This window comes from Schistocerca americana, chromosome 3, assembly GCF_021461395.2.
Source record: "Schistocerca americana isolate TAMUIC-IGC-003095 chromosome 3, iqSchAmer2.1, whole genome shotgun sequence".
NCBI classification, from domain to species: Eukaryota; Metazoa; Arthropoda; class Insecta; order Orthoptera; family Acrididae; genus Schistocerca; species Schistocerca americana.
Window position 1 is genome coordinate 707,779,789 of NC_060121.1, and position 16,713 is coordinate 707,796,501.

The window sequence follows — 16,713 nt, forward strand, 5'->3', positions numbered from 1 at the left end:
CTTGGAAACTATGTATCTGCTGTTGACTCCAATGTTTTCAAGATTACTTGTGTACAAAATTGGGCAGACTTTGCAGTTTCTTCTTCAGTAAATCAGTGGAAGGTGGTGCAGATAATGGTAAAAATGTTCAGTGCCTCCTGTGAGTTGTTGATGCTGCTTGTCTTTTAAGTAAAATTGATAGGGGCTCTTGATTGACCCAGCCATACACAGAGCTGGTGCATACTTGGCTTGAGAAGACTTTGGTCAGTAAATGATGAAATACCAACACAGTGCTCACAACAAAGCTCCTTTCCCTGCATTCTAGTTTCCCTCGGGTATAGAGTGACATGATATTGGCAGAGGATGTGCAGATAATCACTTTGATCAGGCTGTTTGTTTTTTTAATGCTCTTTTACCAGAATCCATGCATAGTGATAACTGTGTTCTCTGGTGGAACACGATGAGAACATTGTGTGAAGTGCACAGAAGTAGCTATTTGAGTATGTATGAAAATGTGAGGTAACCACTGTTACTCCTAAATTTCTGTGGAATGAAGTTTTCTGTATGTGTGTGTGTGTGTGTGTGTGTGTGTGTGTGTGTGTGAGGTTCAAGTTGGTAGTTTATATGTATCAAGCGAAAGAAGCTTTTTAGTAAACTGAGGCACTAGCATTAGTTTCCTGTTCACTGTGACAAGGAAGCTAGTATAAAAAGTAGTTTGTGGTTTTGCTTGCAAAGAAGTGCTCATGGGATGAAAGCACTGCTTGGGATTATTCTGAGATGATGGGGGGATTGCTAAACATGTAGCATTTTAGTAAGGAGCTTGTCGGAGTAGTTGTATAGTTGTAAAATTATTTGTTATTTTATGAGAAATTTCTGTATTCATAGCACATGGGCCATCATAGTTGAAGCATACAGATTGGCATGGTATGCGTAGGTCTGTAAAATGTCCTGACAGTGATGTTCATAGAGACTTGTTGTATACTTTGATTCTTCATCTGTTTAACAGTAGACAAAAGAAATGTATTAGTGGAGCAAGTAGCTGTGAAATTACTGGTGTATGATTGATAGTATGGACGTGGCGCTGAATTGAAGTGTTTGTTCAGCTGTGGGTGTTTTCATAATTGCCATGTGAGGAAAAGCAATACTCGTGATAGGCGAAAAGAGATACAGAGAGAAACACATTTGTTGCGAGTATTGTATGTCAGCAGCTCCAAGGGCGGGTATCAAGTAAGACGCAAAGTGAAACGAAAGAGGAAGTATGCATGAAAGAGGCCAAATATCGACAAGAGTTCGCACTGTTAGAGTGAGGTGAATGAGCTAGTGCTGTGCGAAAAATTTCGAAGAGAGAGGCGGTTTTAAAGAAAGCACAAGAGTCCTATGAATGCCCTCTTGTGTGTTTCTCTTTCAGTGGCTATTTGGCGTGTCTGCTTGCGCCGTAGAATGCTACTGTATGTGCCCCAGGCCGCCATCTAGCGGCCGGAGGTGCAAGCGGTGTTTACATACAGTCTCGCCTGAGGCAATGGTCTCTCATTTCGGAACGCAAGAAGCACTGGTAGCGCACAAAATAGCTGAGCGAGATCATGGCGGCCAAGTAAGAGTAGAAGTAGGTTCTTTGCAGAATGTCGGAGCTTGTAAATCGCGAAATGTGAAGAGTGTGTCGTATTCTCGTAGGGCGTGTTGACGGTCTCGTGGCATAAGTAGCGAGCGGTGATAGCTTGCAAGCAAGATCATACTTCACAGGATCATTTCTGTAGTATGTCTTCAACTCTCTCTAGTTCAAAGCTGGAGTAGACGTAACCACGATGATGAGTGGTAGCACTCTCCCTGAGCGTGAGGCTTGCGATCGAGATTCATCGCATCTTGGTTGTAATCGATGATCGTTCACCACATTCTGAGGGATGTGGGAAGGGAATAGCGCTTTCCGAGTGGTGGTTTTATTATATAGATCAGAAGCGTAAGTCTCCCCCTGCGGGTCCGGGGATTAGAATAGGCCCGCGGTATTCCTGCCTGTCGTAAGAGGCGACTAAAAGGAGTCCATCCCCCTCACGGGGGTAGTTCGCGCCTGCGTCCGGAGACGGACGGTTCCACGACCTATCATCGTGGTCCTTTTGGTTTTTTCACTTCTCGTTTCTTCCTTCCTTTTGTTGGTTCCTTTCTTTGCTCTTCTCCACCTCACTGTCTTCCTTACTCTTTCCCTTGCCTTCTCCTTGCCTTCTCATTGCCTTTTTCTCCTTGCCTTCTCATTGCCTTTTTCTCCTTGCCTTCTCATTGCCTTTTTCTCCTTGCCTTCTCATTGCCTTCTTCTCCTTGCCTTCTTATTGCCTTCTTCCCCTTGCTTTCTCATTGCCTTCTTCTCCTTGCCTTCTCTGGTCTCCGCCTCGGCGTTTGAGACAGTCTGTCCTCTTTCTCCCTCTCTCTCTTCTTTTTCCTCTTCTTCCTTCCTCCCTGTGCGTGCCTGAAGGCCGACCCACGCGTTCGCACGCGTAGCCGGTGACGGGGTAACGCGTAAGTCCCCGCCCTGGGTAGACATGTAAGGCACGCGCGTACCCCCTGGTAAAGGCCAGGCCCGGGGAGGGGTGATTGCCTGAGCTGATACCTTCTGACCATGCCGATTGGTCCCTCCGTCTGTTTCTCGGGAGGTGTGACCTGAGGTGTAAACATTCACCTAAGGCGGGAGTGCCCTCTGAGAGGGTCCCCACAAGGAAGGAGCGCGCCATCGGAGACGCTGGCAATCATGGGGGATTCCTCCGCAATGGATTCTACTCCATCTCTTTCGACTTCGACCCAAAAACGGAAACGTGACCAGCCATCAGTGACAAAAGTACTACCGCCTGCCCCACAGTTCCTCGTAGTTTCTCGAACTGAGGACGGAAAGGATTTTTCCTCTGTCAACCCTTTCGTTATTCAGAAGGGCGTAGATGCCATAGCCGGATCTGTCAAATCCTGTACCAGGTTGCGTAACGGCACCTTATTACTGGAAACTGAGAATGCCTTTCAGGCACAAAAACTGCTTCGGGCCACCCTCCTGTACACGTTCCCTGTCCGGGTGGAGGCCCACCGAACTTTGAATTCGTCTCGTGGTGTGGTCTATACTGGCTCCCTCGACGGATTGACTGACGAGGAGCTTCAATCATTCCTCGCTGAGCAGGGCGTGACGGCTGTCCATAGGGTCATGAAAAAGGTCAACAATGACCTTGTACCGACCCGGACAATTTTCTTGACCTTCGATAGTGTTAAGCTGCCATCGCGCATCAAGGCGGGCTACGAGGTTATTTCTGTTCGCCCCTATATCCCGACACCTACGCGCTGCTACCAGTGTCAGCGTTTCAATCACACTCGACAGTCTTGTTCCAATGCGGCTAAATGTGTCACCTGTGGCAGGGATGCCCATGAGGGTGACTGTCCACCTCCGTCTCCTCGTTGTGTGAACTGTCAGGGTGACCATGCAGCATCCTCCCGCGACTGTCCTGTCTATAAGGAAGAACGCTGTATCCAGGAAATTCGGGTCAAAGAGAAAGTGTCCACCTCGGCTGCTCGCAAGCTATTGGCTAGTAGGAAGCCCACGCTGCTCCCAGCGGGGAAATACAGTACTGTCCTCGCCTCTCCTCGGACTACCCGGGAGGTAGCAACCCAGACATGCGATCTGACCTTCAGCACCACGGTCGTCCGTTCGGCCAGTGCTAAGATCGCGCGGTCGACGTCTCCTCTTCCTCCCATCACCCCACAGACACGAGCACCTTCTTCAGCTTCTGCTAAAACGAAGACACCGAAGTCAGATGCACGGGCCTTCAAGAAGGAACCATCCCGTGCAGACTTCCTCCGTACCTCGACCTCACAGCCTTCTACCGGTACTTCCACTACACGTCCTTCCAAAAAGGCGCATAGGAAGCACAGTTCTCCTTCCCCGCCACGGCGCATTTCTTCTCTTGCGCCACCCAGCGGCTGCCGCCCCAGGCCGTCATCCGTTTCGCCTGGCCGCACCGCTGGTCGCCGTACATCTGGCCGTTCACTGGCGGAGGAAGTTCCCCCTCCCGGCCATCCTCCCGAGATGGCCGATGACCCTATAGACCCAATGGACGATGACTGTCCGCCTACTGATAGCGGCGGCAGTGCTCGCTCGAAGCCAGGCCCTAAGCGGCCTTCGAGGTGACCACTTCTCTCATCTTTCTTTTCTTACGATGGCACTTATTCACTGGAATATTCGCAGCATTCGCTCCAACCGAGAGGACTTGAAGTTGCTGCTCCGCTTGCACCGTCCGCTTGTCGTAGCCCTCCAGGAAACGAAGCTACGCCCATGCGATCAAATTGCCTTGGCACACTACACCTCTGTGCGTTTTGACCTACCCCCTGTGGTAGGTATCCCAGCTCATGGAGGGGTTATGTTGCTGGTCCGGGATGATATTTACTACGATCCCATCACGTTGCACACCGGCCTGCAGGCAGTTGCCATCCGCATTACTCTCCCCACTTTTACGTTTTCCTTTTGTACCGTTTACACTCCATCGTCATCTGCCGTTACCAGGGCAGACGTGATGCAACTTATTGCTCAGCTACCTGCACCATTTTTGTTAACTGGAGACTTCAATGCCCACCATCCCCTTTGGGGCTCTCCAGCATCCTGCCCGAGGGGCTCCTTGTTAGCAGACCTTTTCAACCAGCTCGATCTTGTCTGCCTCAATACTGGCGCCCCTACTTTTCTTTCGGACACATCTCACACCTATTCCCATTTAGACCTCTCTATATGTACTCCCCAACTTGCACGCCGGTTTGAGTGGTATGCACTTTCTGATACATATTCGAGCGACCACTTCCCGTGTGTTATCCATCTCCTGCAGCATACTCCCTCTCCGTGCTCCTCTCGTTGGACCATCTCCAAGGCAGACTGGGAGCTCTTCTTCTCCAGGGCTACCTTTCAGGATCAAACCTTCACAAGCTGCGATCGTCAGGTCGCACACCTCACGGAAGTCATTCTCGCTGCTGCTGAATATTCCATCCCTCACCCTACTTCTTCTCCACGTCGCGTACCGGTCCCCTGGTGGACCGCAGCATGTAGAGACGCTTTACGTGCTCGTCGACGTGCTTTACGCACCTTTAAGCGCCACCCTACAGTGGCGAATTGTATTAATTATAAACGATTACGTGCTCAGTGTCGTCGTATTATTAAAGAAAGCAAGAAAGTCAGCTGGGCTGCTTTCACAAGCACCTTCAACAGTTCTACTCCTTCTTCTGTTGTCTGGGGTAGCCTGCGCCGGCTATCTGGCACTAAGGTCCACTCCCCAGTTTCTGGCTTGAAGGTCGCGAATGAAGTCCTTGTGGCCCCTGAGGCTGTCTCCAATGCCTTCGGCCGCTTTTTCGCCGAGGTTTCGAGCTCCGCTCATTACCACCCTGCCTTCCTCCCCCGCAAACAGGCAGAGGAGGCTAGGCCACCTGACTTCCGCTCCTCGAATTGTGAAAGTTATAATGCCCCATTCACCATGCGGGAACTCGAAACCGCACTTGGCCGATCACGGTTCTCCGCTCCAGGGCCTGATTCTATTCATATTCAGATGCTGAAGAACCTTTCTCCTGCGGGTAAAGGTTTTCTTCTTCGTACATACAATCGCATCTGGATTGAGGGACATGTTCCCGCATGCTGGCGCGAGTCTATTGTTGTCCCGATTCCTAAGCCGGGGAAGGACAAGCACTTGCCTTCCAGTTATCGACCTATCTCGCTTACCAGCTGTGTCTGTAAAGTGATGGAGCGAATGGTTAACTCTCGATTGGTTTGGCTGCTCGAGTCTCGACGCCTACTTACCAATGTACAATGTGGATTTCGAAGGCGCCGCTCTGCTGTTGACCATCTGGTTACCTTGTCGACCTTCATTATGAATAACTTCTTGCGGAAGCGCCCGACCGCGGCTGTGTTCTTTGATTTGGAGAAGGCTTACGACACCTGTTGGAGGGCGGGCATTCTCCGCACCATGCATACATGGGGCTTTCGCGGTCGCCTCCCTCTTTTTATTCATTCCTTTTTAATGGATCGACAGTTTCGGGTACGTGTGGGTTCTGTCCTGTCCGACACCTTTCGCCAGGAGAATGGGGTGCCACAGGGCTCAGTTTTGAGCGTCGCTCTCTTCGCCATCGCGATCAATCCAATAATGGATTGCCTCCCAGCTGATGTATCAGGCTCCCTTTTCGTGGACGATTTTACCATCTATTGCAGCGCGCAGTGTGCACGTGTCCTGGAGCGCTGTCTTCAGCGTTCTCTTGACCGTCTTTACTCCTGGAGTGTCGCCAATGGCTTCCGTTTTTCTGCCGAGAAGACGGTCTGTATTAACTTCTGGCGCTACAAAGAGTTTCTCCCACCGTCCTTACGACTCGGTCCCGTCGCTCTCCCACTCGTGGAGACAATCAAATTTTTAGGCCTTACCTTTGACAGGAAACTTAGCTGGTCTCCACATGTGTCATATTTGGCCGCCCGTTGTACCCGTTCTTTAAATGTCCTCCGTGTTCTCAGTGGTATGTCGTGGGGAGCGGATCGAACCGTCCTACTTCGTCTATATCGGTCGATCGTCCGCTCCAAGCTGGATTATGGGAGCTTCGTATACTCCTCTGCACGGCCATCCATCTTACGCCGCCTCAACTCCATACAACATCGGGGTTTACGACTTGCGATCGGAGCATTTTATACCAGTCCCGTAGAGAGTCTTCATGCTGACGCTGGCGAATTGCCACTCACCTACCGGCGCGATATACTGCTTTGTCGGTATGCCTGTCGGCTACTGTCAATGCCCGACCATCCGTCTTATCGTTCCTTTTTTGACGACTCTCTTGACCTTCAATACGGGTTGTATGTCTCTGCCTTGCTACCCCCTGGAGTTCGCTTTCGTCGCCTCCTTCAACACCTTCATTTTTCACTCCCTGCAACCTTTCGAGTGGGCGAGAGCCGCACGCCACCTTGGCTCCAGGCTCAGGTCCGCGTTCACCTCGACCTCAGCTCGCTCCCAAAAGAGGTCACCCCCGGTTCGGTCTACCACTCCCGTTTTTTGGAACTTCGTTCGAAGTTCAACAACATGACATTCATTTATACAGATGGCTCTAAGACCAATGACGGGGTCGGGTGTTCCTTTATTGTCGGGGCACAAAGTTTCCAATACCGGCTCCATGGCCATTGTTCGGTCTTCACAGCTGAGCTCTTTGCCCTCTACCAGGCTGTTCTTTACATCTGCCGCCACCGACATTCTGCTTATGTCATCTGCTCAGATTCCCTGAGCGCCATCCAGAGCCTCAGTGATCCGTACCCGGTTCACCCTTTCGTACACCGGATCCAACGCTCTCTTCAGCAGCTGGTGGACGTCGGTACGCCGGTTAGCTTTATGTGGGTTCCTGGCCATGTCGGTATCCCTGGGAACGAAGCTGCAGATGCCGCGGCCAAGGCTGCGGTCCTCCAGCCTCGGACAGCTTCTTGTTGTGTCCCTTCGTCCGATTTTAGCAGGGTCATTTGTCGGCGCGTTGTGTCGCTGTGGCATGCCGATTGGGCTGCACTTACCGACAACAAGCTTCGGGCCTTAAAACCTCTTCCCGTGGCTTGGACGTCCTCCTCACGCCCTTCTCGGCGGGAGGAGGTCGTTTTAGCAAGGTTAAGAATTGGACACTGCCGGTTCAGCCATCGCCATCTGCTGACGGCTGCGCCGGCGCCGTTCTGCCCATGTGGGCACTTGCTGACGGTTAGACACATTTTAATGTCCTGTCCTGATCTTAACACACTGCGCCTCGATCTTAACCTACCTAATACTTTCGATGCCATTTTAGCGGATGACCCACGAGCAGCTGCTCGTGTTCTTTGTTTTATCAATTTGACACACCTCGCTAAGGACATTTGATGATGTTTTTTAATCCTCTGCCTGTCAGTCTGTCTTTTATTGTGTTTTCCCTTTTAGTTGTTGTTGTCAACTTGTGCCTCGCGGTGCATTCTTAGAGTAGTCAGGGCGCTAATGACCATTGAAGTTGTGCGCCCGAAAACCACAAAAAAAAAAAAAAAAAAAAAAAAAAAGAAGCGTAAGTCATACCTTTGGTATCGGGACCCGCGTCGTTGCAGAAATGTCGCTGCAGGTTGTGGAAGGACTTTGATTGCGACATGTCATGAAAGCCTTGTGGAAGTTTCTCGAGTGTCACGGGGACGAGGCATTTGATTTGGCCTGCTCCAAGTGCTAGGCTTGGATGACAACGACGTACTTTTGAGTAACAAGACTGAGTGAGCAACACAAAAAGAGTGCAATTGATGACCATAAATAGCTGACACACAACACAGTGTTGATAATCACCACTAATGCATGATGTACGAAACATTTAGGAGGAGCACGTTTGGCTAGCAAACATGAATTGAGCGATTTGCAAGGCACTGTTATCTGCAAGAAGGAATGCATGAAATTGGCAAATGAATAAGACTGGTTCAAATACTATCGACAGAAATTTTACTTCTGTTGTCAACTAGTATTAATTAGATGTGTGGGAGTAGGGGGATATTTCCCTTGCACCATACATCTACATACACGTTGCGTCTGATGTGGCCTAGTTTTGCGTACAAAGAACTGTCTAGTTGTCAGTTTTTTCAGTGAACGAATGTGGTAGGGAGGAGAGAGATTAGTGTTAGATGCAGAGCAGTGTCGGACGTTGTATGTCGGACGGTGAGTCGCCGACAGGAATTAGGCGTGCTGCCATCTGTCGGCAGGTGAGGTAATGAAGCAGCTTGAATGGTGACAGAAATGATGAAAATAGTTAACTAAAGAGTAATAGCGACGACATTTGGCAGACACGTGTTTCAGCGTTGACAGTTAGTTTGGGGTGTGTGCTTGCATGACACTGGAAGTCTGTTGACGGTAGAGAAGTAGACAAGACGGAAAGAATTTTCCGCGTTCTCGCGGAGAAGTAATAGAGAAGCAGCCATAAGTATTGAAGTGAGGGCGTTGATCGGCACTCTGGTTTCCCTTCAAAACGAATAAATCTTTCGCCTTTTACTAAAGATTTCCGTGGAGGGGAACATTAAATGAGTCTATAAGGTATTTTTCGTAGTGCTCGGCTATTGCTGAGCCATAATCACAAGTGAAAACGTAATGTAAGTAGCAAGAGGTAGATTGTGTTGTGTGAATGAAGGGCGTGGAGTAGCGGATGACGTTGGATCAGGCAGATATTTGTTTTTTTAAAATTTGAAATTGTAATAGGCCGTGTCGTAGTATAATGAAACAAGTACATTTGCCCTGAAATGGCGTACAGTGTGTTAGACGATTGTGTAAAGACAGAGAGGGAGCTACAGGACTACCTGGAAACACTTGGTGAACCCTTTCCGTACCTCAGTTCTAGATGATTTGAGAGTGTTTACTTGCACTGCAGTTGCACAACAGCATATAAACTGATATTTTGAAGTGAATGATGAATGATAGGCTTTGTAAGAAATACTGGTATGTGATTAGTAGATTATGTTTTGAAACCCAAAATTATTTTTACCACAGAAGTTTGTGATTTGTAGGTATGATGTGAGTGAGCTTTGGGCCGAAGATGGTGGTTAGTTGGGCAGGATGAGTATTTAAATGGTTTTCAATAGAGTGGATATTAGTGACACTGGCTTGTTGCCATAATGTGTTTGTTCATAACAGTGTACTCAGTTGTGTAGAAGATTTAGGTGAGAAAGAGACAGTTGTTGAATATGACATAAATAGCTAGAAATGAAGTAAGTAGTAATTTCCTGCTAGGTGTAGTTTGGGTATGGTGTGTCTCAGTGAGAGATAAATCTTGAAATTGAAGGGTTGTTCCTAGCTACAGTCTTGGAAACTATGTATCTGCTGTTGACTCCAATGTTTTCAAGATTACTTGTGTACAAAATTGGGCAGACTTTGCAGTTTCTTCTTCAGTAAATCAGTGGAAGGTGGTGCAGATAATGGTAAAAATGTTCAGTGCCTCCTGTGAGTTGTTGATGCTGCTTGTCTTTTAAGTAAAATTGATAGGGGCTCTTGATTGACCCAGCCATACACAGAGCTGGTGCATACTTGGCTTGAGAAGACTTTGGTCAGTAAATGATGAAATACCAACACAGTGCTCACAACAAAGCTCCTTTCCCTGCATTCTAGTTTCCCTCGGGTATAGAGTGACATGATATTGGCAGAGGATGTGCAGATAATCACTTTGATCAGGCTGTTTGTTTTTTTAATGCTCTTTTACCAGAATCCATGCATAGTGATAACTGTGTTCTCTGGTGGAACACGATGAGAACATTGTGTGAAGTGCACAGAAGTAGCTATTTGAGTATGTATGAAAATGTGAGGTAACCACTGTTACTCCTAAATTTCTGTGGAATTAAGTTTTCTGTATGTGTGTGTGTGTGTGTGTGTGTGTGTGTGTGAGGTTCAAGTTGGTAGTTTATATGTTGCAAGCGAAAGAAGCTTTTTAGTAAACTGAGGCACTAGCATTAGTTTCCTGTTCACTGTGACAAGGAAGCTAGTATAAAAAGTAGTTTGTGGTTTTGCTTGCAAAGAAGTGCTCATGGGATGAAAGCACTGCTTGGGATTATTCTGAGATGATGGGGGGATTGCTAAACATGTAGCATTTTAGTAAGGAGCTTGTCGGAGTAGTTGTATAGTTGTAAAATTATTTGTTATTTTATGAGAAATTTCTGTATTCATAGCACATGGGCCATCATAGTTGAAGCATACAGATTGGCATGGTATGCGTAGGTCTGTAAAATGTCCTGACAGTGATGTTCATAGAGACTTGTTGTATACTTTGATTCTTCATCTGTTTAACAGTAGACAAAAGAAATGTATTAGTGGAGCAAGTAGCTGTGAAATTACTGGTGTATGATTGATAGTATGGACGTGGCGCTGAATTGAAGTGTTTGTTCAGCTGTGGGTGTTTTCATAATTGCCATGTGAGGAAAAGCAATACTCGTGATAGGCGAAAAGAGATACAGAGAGAAACACATTTGTTGCGAGTATTGTATGTCAGCAGCTCCAAGGGCGGGTATCAAGTAAGACGCAAAGTGAAACGAAAGAGGAAGTATGCATGAAAGAGGCCAAATATCGACAAGAGTTCGCACTGTTAGAGTGAGGTGAATGAGCTAGTGCTGTGCGAAAAATTTCGAAGAGAGAGGCGGTTTTAAAGAAAGCACAAGAGTCCTATGAATGCCCTCTTGTGTGTTTCTCTTTCAGTGGCTATTTGGCGTGTCTGCTTGCGCCGTAGAATGCTACTGTATGTGCCCCAGGCCGCCATCTAGCGGCCGGAGGTGCAAGCGGTGTTTACATACAGTCTCGCCTGAGGCAATGGTCTCTCATTTCGGAACGCAAGAAGCACTGGTAGCGCACAAAATAGCTGAGCGAGATCATGGCGGCCAAGTAAGAGTAGAAGTAGGTTCTTTGCAGAATGTCGGAGCTTGTAAATCGCGAAATGTGAAGAGTGTGTCGTATTCTCGTAGGGCGTGTTGACGGTCTCGTGGCATAAGTAGCGAGCGGTGATAGCTTGCAAGCAAGATCATACTTCACAGGATCATTTCTGTAGTATGTCTTCAACTCTCTCTAGTTCAAATCTGGAGTAGACGTAACCACGATGATGAGTGGTAGCACTCTCCCTGAGCGTGAGGCTTGCGATCGAGATTCATCGCATCTTGGTTGTAATCGATGATCGTTCACCACATTCTGAGGGATGTGGGAAGGGAATAGCGCTTTCCGAGTGGTGGTTTTATTATATAGATCAGAAGCGTAAGTCTCCCCCTGCGGGTCCGGGGATTAGAATAGGCCCGCGGTATTCCTGCCTGTCGTAAGAGGCGACTAAAAGGAGTCCATCCCCCTCACGGGGGTAGTTCGCGCCTGCGTCCGGAGACGGACGGTTCCACGACCTATCATCGTGGTCCTTTTGGTTTTTTCACTTCTCGTTTCTTCCTTCCTTTTGTTGGTTCCTTTCTTTGCTCTTCTCCACCTCACTGTCTTCCTTACTCTTTCCCTTGCCTTCTCCTTGCCTTCTCATTGCCTTTTTCTCCTTGCCTTCTCATTGCCTTTTTCTCCTTGCCTTCTCATTGCCTTTTTCTCCTTGCCTTCTCATTGCCTTCTTCTCCTTGCCTTCTTATTGCCTTCTTCCCCTTGCTTTCTCATTGCCTTCTTCTCCTTGCCTTCTCTGGTCTCCGCCTCGGCGTTTGAGACAGTCTGTCCTCTTTCTCCCTCTCTCTCTTCTTTTTCCTCTTCTTCCTTCCTCCCTGTGCGTGCCTGAAGGCCGACCCACGCGTTCGCACGCGTAGCCGGTGACGGGGTAACGCGTAAGTCCCCGCCCTGGGTAGACATGTAAGGCACGCGCGTACCCCCTGGTAAAGGCCAGGCCCGGGGAGGGGTGATTGCCTGAGCTGATACCTTCTGACCATGCCGATTGGTCCCTCCGTCTGTTTCTCGGGAGGTGTGACCTGAGGTGTAAACATTCACCTAAGGCGGGAGTGCCCTCTGAGAGGGTCCCCACAAGGAAGGAGCGCGCCATCGGAGACGCTGGCAATCATGGGGGATTCCTCCGCAATGGATTCTACTCCATCTCTTTCGACTTCGACCCAAAAACGGAAACGTGACCAGCCATCAGTGACAAAAGTACTACCGCCTGCCCCACAGTTCCTCGTAGTTTCTCGAACTGAGGACGGAAAGGATTTTTCCTCTGTCAACCCTTTCGTTATTCAGAAGGGCGTAGATGCCATAGCCGGATCTGTCAAATCCTGTACCAGGTTGCGTAACGGCACCTTATTACTGGAAACTGAGAATGCCTTTCAGGCACAAAAACTGCTTCGGGCCACCCTCCTGTACACGTTCCCTGTCCGGGTGGAGGCCCACCGAACTTTGAATTCGTCTCGTGGTGTGGTCTATACTGGCTCCCTCGACGGATTGACTGACGAGGAGCTTCAATCATTCCTCGCTGAGCAGGGCGTGACGGCTGTCCATAGGGTCATGAAAAAGGTCAACAATGACCTTGTACCGACCCGGACAATTTTCTTGACCTTCGATAGTGTTAAGCTGCCATCGCGCATCAAGGCGGGCTACGAGGTTATTTCTGTTCGCCCCTATATCCCGACACCTACGCGCTGCTACCAGTGTCAGCGTTTCAATCACACTCGACAGTCTTGTTCCAATGCGGCTAAATGTGTCACCTGTGGCAGGGATGCCCATGAGGGTGACTGTCCACCTCCGTCTCCTCGTTGTGTGAACTGTCAGGGTGACCATGCAGCATCCTCCCGCGACTGTCCTGTCTATAAGGAAGAACGCTGTATCCAGGAAATTCGGGTCAAAGAGAAAGTGTCCACCTCGGCTGCTCGCAAGCTATTGGCTAGTAGGAAGCCCACGCTGCTCCCAGCGGGGAAATACAGTACTGTCCTCGCCTCTCCTCGGACTACCCGGGAGGTAGCAACCCAGACATGCGATCTGACCTTCAGCACCACGGTCGTCCGTTCGGCCAGTGCTAAGATCGCGCGGTCGACGTCTCCTCTTCCTCCCATCACCCCACAGACACGAGCACCTTCTTCAGCTTCTGCTAAAACGAAGACACCGAAGTCAGATGCACGGGCCTTCAAGAAGGAACCATCCCGTGCAGACTTCCTCCGTACCTCGACCTCACAGCCTTCTACCGGTACTTCCACTACACGTCCTTCCAAAAAGGCGCATAGGAAGCACAGTTCTCCTTCCCCGCCACGGCGCATTTCTTCTCTTGCGCCACCCAGCGGCTGCCGCCCCAGGCCGTCATCCGTTTCGCCTGGCCGCACCGCTGGTCGCCGTACATCTGGCCGTTCACTGGCGGAGGAAGTTCCCCCTCCCGGCCATCCTCCCGAGATGGCCGATGACCCTATAGACCCAATGGACGATGACTGTCCGCCTACTGATAGCGGCGGCAGTGCTCGCTCGAAGCCAGGCCCTAAGCGGCCTTCGAGGTGACCACTTCTCTCATCTTTCTTTTCTTACGATGGCACTTATTCACTGGAATATTCGCAGCATTCGCTCCAACCGAGAGGACTTGAAGTTGCTGCTCCGCTTGCACCGTCCGCTTGTCGTAGCCCTCCAGGAAACGAAGCTACGCCCATGCGATCAAATTGCCTTGGCACACTACACCTCTGTGCGTTTTGACCTACCCCCTGTGGTAGGTATCCCAGCTCATGGAGGGGTTATGTTGCTGGTCCGGGATGATATTTACTACGATCCCATCACGTTGCACACCGGCCTGCAGGCAGTTGCCATCCGCATTACTCTCCCCACTTTTACGTTTTCCTTTTGTACCGTTTACACTCCATCGTCATCTGCCGTTACCAGGGCAGACGTGATGCAACTTATTGCTCAGCTACCTGCACCATTTTTGTTAACTGGAGACTTCAATGCCCACCATCCCCTTTGGGGCTCTCCAGCATCCTGCCCGAGGGGCTCCTTGTTAGCAGACCTTTTCAACCAGCTCGATCTTGTCTGCCTCAATACTGGCGCCCCTACTTTTCTTTCGGACACATCTCACACCTATTCCCATTTAGACCTCTCTATATGTACTCCCCAACTTGCACGCCGGTTTGAGTGGTATGCACTTTCTGATACATATTCGAGCGACCACTTCCCGTGTGTTATCCATCTCCTGCAGCATACTCCCTCTCCGTGCTCCTCTCGTTGGACCATCTCCAAGGCAGACTGGGAGCTCTTCTCTTCCAGGGCTACCTTTCAGGATCAAACCTTCACAAGCTGCGATCGTCAGGTCGCACACCTCACGGAAGTCATTCTCGCTGCTGCTGAATATTCCATCCCTCACCCTACTTCTTCTCCACGTCGCGTACCGGTCCCCTGGTGGACCGCAGCATGTAGAGACGCTTTACGTGCTCGTCGACGTGCTTTACGCACCTTTAAGCGCCACCCTACAGTGGCGAATTGTATTAATTATAAACGATTACGTGCTCAGTGTCGTCGTATTATTAAAGAAAGCAAGAAAGTCAGCTGGGCTGCTTTCACAAGCACCTTCAACAGTTCTACTCCTTCTTCTGTTGTCTGGGGTAGCCTGCGCCGGCTATCTGGCACTAAGGTCCACTCCCCAGTTTCTGGCTTGAAGGTCGCGAATGAAGTCCTTGTGGCCCCTGAGGCTGTCTCCAATGCCTTCGGCCGCTTTTTCGCCGAGGTTTCGAGCTCCGCTCATTACCACCCTGCCTTCCTCCCCCGCAAACAGGCAGAGGAGGCTAGGCCACCTGACTTCCGCTCCTCGAATTGTGAAAGTTATAATGCCCCATTCACCATGCGGGAACTCGAAACCGCACTTGGCCGATCACGGTCCTCCGCTCCAGGGCCTGATTCTATTCATATTCAGATGCTGAAGAACCTTTCTCCTGCGGGTAAAGGTTTTCTTCTTCGTACATACAATCGCATCTGGATTGAGGGACATGTTCCCGCATGCTGGCGCGAGTCTATTGTTGTCCCGATTCCTAAGCCGGGGAAGGACAAGCACTTGCCTTCCAGTTATCGACCTATCTCGCTTACCAGCTGTGTCTGTAAAGTGATGGAGCGAATGGTTAACTCTCGATTGGTTTGGCTGCTCGAGTCTCGACGCCTACTTACCAATGTACAATGTGGATTTCGAAGGCGCCGCTCTGCTGTTGACCATCTGGTTACCTTGTCGACCTTCATTATGAATAACTTCTTGCGGAAGCGCCCGACCGCGGCTGTGTTCTTTGATTTGGAGAAGGCTTACGACACCTGTTGGAGGGCGGGCATTCTCCGCACCATGCATACATGGGGCTTTCGCGGTCGCCTCCCTCTTTTTATTCATTCCTTTTTAATGGATCGACAGTTTCGGGTACGTGTGGGTTCTGTCCTGTCCGACACCTTTCGCCAGGAGAATGGGGTGCCACAGGGCTCAGTTTTGAGCGTCGCTCTCTTCGCCATCGCGATCAATCCAATAATGGATTGCCTCCCAGCTGATGTATCAGGCTCCCTTTTCGTGGACGATTTTACCATCTATTGCAGCGCGCAGTGTGCACGTGTCCTGGAGCGCTGTCTTCAGCGTTCTCTTGACCGTCTTTACTCCTGGAGTGTCGCCAATGGCTTCCGTTTTTCTGCCGAGAAGACGGTCTGTATTAACTTCTGGCGCTACAAAGAGTTTCTCCCACCGTCCTTACGACTCGGTCCCGTCGCTCTCCCACTCGTGGAGACAATCAAATTTTTAGGCCTTACCTTTGACAGGAAACTTAGCTGGTCTCCACATGTGTCATATTTGGCCGCCCGTTGTACCCGTTCTTTAAATGTCCTCCGTGTTCTCAGTGGTATGTCGTGGGGAGCGGATCGAACCGTCCTACTTCGTCTATATCGGTCGATCGTCCGCTCCAAGCTGGATTATGGGAGCTTCGTATACTCCTCTGCACGGCCATCCATCTTACGCCGCCTCAACTCCATACAACATCGGGGTTTACGACTTGCGATCGGAGCATTTTATACCAGTCCCGTAGAGAGTCTTCATGCTGACGCTGGCGAATTGCCACTCACCTACCGGCGCGATATACTGCTTTGTCGGTATGCCTGTCGGCTACTGTCAATGCCCGACCATCCGTCTTATCGTTCCTTTTTTGACGACTCTCTTGACCTTCAATACGGGTTGTATGTCTCTGCCTTGCTACCCCCTGGAGTTCGCTTTCGTCGCCTCCTTCAACACCTTCATTTTTCACTCCCTGCAACCTTTCGAGTGGGCGAGAGCCGCACGCCACCTTGGCTCCAGGCTCAGGTCCGCGTT

The 16,713-nt window shown here is 49.9% G+C and overlaps 3 non-coding genes across 3 annotated transcripts; all 3 read left to right on the plus strand.

The window, feature by feature from the left end:
* The first annotated feature begins 1,702 nt into the window (after positions 1–1,702).
* Positions 1,703–1,909, plus strand: LOC124608479. The gene has a single exon (XR_006979113.1). It is a non-coding gene; the product is annotated as a small nucleolar RNA U3 (small nucleolar RNA).
* Positions 1,910–8,931: 7,022 nt separating this feature from the next.
* LOC124608659 lies at positions 8,932–9,050 on the plus strand. Its single transcript, XR_006979268.1, has one exon. It is a non-coding gene; the product is annotated as a U5 spliceosomal RNA (small nuclear RNA).
* Positions 9,051–11,474: 2,424 nt separating this feature from the next.
* On the plus strand, positions 11,475–11,681 carry LOC124608415. Its single transcript, XR_006979059.1, has one exon. It is a non-coding gene; the product is annotated as a small nucleolar RNA U3 (small nucleolar RNA).
* The last annotated feature ends 5,032 nt before the right edge of the window (positions 11,682–16,713 follow it).